Raw genomic sequence first — 4,627 nt, 5'->3', positions numbered from 1 at the left:
ACATTTAGGCTTGTAAGACTGAAAATAGAAACATTATAAAAGTAGAAGGCGTCACATCAATAAAATAGCTTTAGTGTTAACTCACACAGCAAACATTGCACACATGTGCTTTAACACAATTAAACCTGAGGTGTAGCTTTGTCGCTTTTTATTTGGATTTGTTCAGGGTGGATCTTCTTCTACTCGCCCACTGCTGCTTCATTGTGACACACATGGCTCACTGTTGCCCCCCTGCAGGGCGGTGGCAGTACTGCGTACACGAGCGACCCTGTTTAGGACACTTTCATCCAGACTATCTGGGTGTTGTTGACTTGAAGAAAGTCTGCCAGTGGTCACCAAGCACCACCTCAGAAAAAATACATTTTATTATACAAGGAACAGAACACACATCTTTTTATGCTGCAATGAACACAACAAACATGTTTCAATCATACAACTTTTTATTCTGCAATTGATGGACACAACATGACTCTTTTTTATCATACAATAAACACAACATGACTCTTTTTGTTTAAAAAACATAACAAGTATGTTCTTATTAAACAATGAACATAAAATGTATGTTTTATTATATACATATAATACTATACATGTTCTTATTAAACAATGAAGATAAAATGTATGTTGTTATTGTCCAATGAACATGTTACATAGAATAATGATGTCACTGACATGTGTTGTAGCTTAGCTGCCATAGTGGCTCACATGTGAACATGATCAAAATAACTATGAAAGTTAAAAATAACTATAATGAAAGTTAAAAATAACTATAATGAAAGTTATTAAAGACCTAAAAATACTTTTCTGTTTCCAAATGATAATGATGATGATGATGATGATGATGATGATGATGATGACGGTTATTAGTTGAAGTTTCCACTCAACAATCCAACCTGAATCATGATGTCATTCATGTCTTCATATCATTCATGTCTTCATATCATTCATGTCTTCTTGTCATCCATGTCTTCATGTCTTCATATCATTCATGTCTTCTTGTCATTCATGTCTTCATGTCTTCATATCATTCATGTCTTCTTGTCATCCATGTCTTCATGTCTTCATATCATTCATGTCTTCATGTCTTCATATCATTCATGTCTTCTTGTCATTCATGTCTTCATGTCTTCATATCATTTATGTCTTCTTGTCATCCATGTCTTCACGTCTTCATATCATTCATGTCTTCATGTCTTCATATCATTCATGTCTTCATATCATTCATGTCTTCTTATCATCCATGTCTTCACGTCTTCATATCATTCATGTCTTCACGTCTTCATATCATTCATGTCTTCTTGTCATCCATGTCTTCACGTCTTCATATCATTCATGTCTTCATGTCTTCATATCATTCATGTCTTCATATCATTCATGTCTTCTTATCATCCATGTCTTCACGTCTTCATATCATTCATGTCTTCACGTCTTCATATCATTCATGTCTTCATATCATTCATGTCTTCTTGTCATTCATGTCTTCATGTCTTCATATCATTCATGTCTTCTTGTCATCCATGTCTTCATATCTTCATATCATTCGTGTCTTCATGTCTTCATATCATTCATATCTTCATATCATTCATGTCTTCATGTCTTCTTCCAGTCCCACGGGGCAGTGGAATGTTCCACCCTCCTCCTCCCCCCCCCCCGGTCTTCCCCAGCAGGAAGTGAGTCCAGACTGAGGTGTGTGAGTCACGGTGCAGCAATGAGGGGAGGAGGAGCAGCAGGAAGTGGCTCTGCAAACTTTATTTTCCTGCTCTTTGTGCCACTTGAACACACGTCATGTGACCACCATGTGACCTCATCTTTTCTGTCATCTTGCCCTCCTACGCACTCACACACTAACTGCTGAGTGTGTGTGTGTGTGAGTGTGTGTGTGTGTGTGAGTGTGTGTGTGTGTGTGTGAGTGTGTGTGTGTGTGAGTGTGTGTGTACCAGTGAGTGTGTGTGTGTGTGTGTGAGTGTGTGTGTGAGTGTGTGTGTGTGTGTGTGTGTGTGTGTGTGTGTGTGTGTGTGTGTGTGAGTGTGTGTGTGTGTGTGTGTGTGTGTGTGTGTGTGTGTGTGTGTGTGTGTGTGTGTGTGTGTTGTCACATTTGCTACTTTCCTCAAGCTACTTACACACACACTATGAATGAATGAATGAATGAATGGTGAAGACTTGGATCTTACTTCCAACATTGTGGGAACTTTTGGAGAACTTTTGTGTTGACAACACATGAAGACCTGCTGGGAGGAGTTTGGTGACCTCTGACCCCCGCCACACACAGGTCACACACATGACTTGTGATTGACAGGAGGAACACACACATGACTTGTGATTGACAGGAGGAACACACACATGACTTGTGATTGACAGGAGGAACACACACATGATTGGTCAGGTCCACATGATTCATGTGTGGGTCTAGACTTCTTACTTGGCTTAGTCCAAGACCGTCCATCTGGTGATGTCATTGCTTTCTTGTGATGACATCACCACAAACATGGCGATGTCATCACAAGACAACAAAGTGTCTGAGCATTCAAAGAATGTGTGGTGAAACTTCTCAGCTTCTTTACATCACTGACATCATGCACCTCCCCACTATAGTCCCACACCTCCCCACTATGGTCCCACACATCCCCACTATGGTCCCACACCTCCCCACTATAGTCCCACACCTCCCCACTATAGTCCCACACCTCCCCACTATAGTCCCACACCTCCCCACTATGGTCCCACACCTCCCCACTATGGTCCCACAACTCCCCACTATGGTCCCACAGGTCCCACTATGGTCCCACACCTCCCCACTATGGTCCCACACCTCCCCACTATAGTCCCACACCTCCCCACTATAGTCCCACACCTCCCCACTATGGTCCCACACCTCCCCACTATGGTCCCACACCTCCCCACTATGGTCCCACAGGTCCCACTATGGTCCCACAGGTCCCACTATGGTCCCACAGGTCCAGACTATGGTCCCACAGGTCCCACTATGGTCCCACACCTCCCCACTATGGTCCCACAGGTCCAGACTATGGTCCCACAGGTCCCACTATGGTCCCACACCTCCCCACTATGGTCCCACAGGTCCAGACTATGGTCCCACAGGTCCCACTATGGTCCCACAGGTCCCACTATGGTCCCACAGGTCCAGACTATGGTCCCACAGGTCCCACTATGGTCCCACAGGTCCCACTATGGTCCCACAGGTCCAGATATGTACTGTATATAAATGATGAATACATTTAATAATCATCATGTTGATTCAACAAACTAACAAACACATCGTTAACGCAATGTAGCATTCTTGCTAGTGGCTAATGTGCCTCCACAGTGCAAAGCCACTTCTAAGTCAGCAATCCTTGCCTCCATGGTGGCAAAGAAACTATGCTTTTGTACAAGTAACATTATCACTGGAGGACGAGGAATAGCTGAACATGCTACACTACACGCTGTAGGAGGGTATGCTAACCGCTAACCAAACCCTAGCACTCTTGGCTGTACACAAAACCAAGGCTGTTTGATACAAATATCGACAGTACCGATACCAAGGAAGAATTAGTATACGCTCGATATTAAAGTGATATTTTTTACTATCTTCTGTCCATTTTGTTATTGTTTACAAACTCAGTAAATAAGTCTTTTAGGAGGACTTTAAAAAGGGAACTGTACTTTTTTGGTAACTTTGTCTACTTCTGGGTCTATGTCCACAACCTTCTACTATCCAGGTGAGCGCCATTGTTGAATTACAATCAACTTTCACCAACTCAGAGGCGATGCGGCAGCTCAATATGTCAACATATAGCAGCAAAAGCTAGTTAGCTCGCCGCGATCACGGCACCGCTAAAAGTAGTTCCTCTGAGTTAGCGCTAATAATAACAATATGGCTAATATTCAGGTCGCCACATGTAAACGGAGGATTGTTGGTGCCTTTTTCCCGCCGTTAGCTGCATTGTTAGCCGCCTCGTACTTGCCGTATTTTAGGGGTTAGAATGTGTTAAAAAAAAAGAAAACCATCTTGTCTTACTTGAGGATTGTGAATGACTCCTAAAAAAGTGCAGTTCCAGGGGAGTGAATGTAGAGCCAATAGTAGAAGATCATTGACATATCTAATTTATGTTGTTACACCAGCAAATGTAATCATGTCAAGTATCAGCATCTAGTATCACTAAAGTGTCCAACAACAGAAGAATAAGTGCACTTTACTTTTGATGGAAACATCTTTAAACAGGAAGTCATCATATTTGCATAATATTAGTGTTGATTTATGGTCATAGGAAGTGTTTAGAAATGTGTTATTGGTAAATGAAGTTATATCAGTATGGATGTGAGTGTTGTCTTTAGGCCTGAGACATGACTTCATTCATGTTACATCATTGGCACGAATGAATGAATGAATGAATGAATCACACTGTACGAGCTGAAACACATTCCTGTCTTTGCCTGGAGTTGAATGAATATTTGTGTAATATTCATTATTCATCTTCCTGATCGGAATAAAGTGAACACGTGGACCCCGACTTAAAGAAGTGGAAACACTTATTGGGGTGTTACCATTTAGTGGTCAATTGTAGGGAATATGTACTGTACTGTGTAATCTACTAATATGTACTGTACTGTGCAATCTACTAATATG

This window comes from Entelurus aequoreus, linkage group LG17 (assembly GCF_033978785.1).
Source record: "Entelurus aequoreus isolate RoL-2023_Sb linkage group LG17, RoL_Eaeq_v1.1, whole genome shotgun sequence".
NCBI lineage: Eukaryota > Metazoa > Chordata > Actinopteri > Syngnathiformes > Syngnathidae > Entelurus > Entelurus aequoreus.
The sequence above is the reverse complement of the archived record's forward strand: the minus strand, read 5'-3'. Positions refer to the sequence as shown.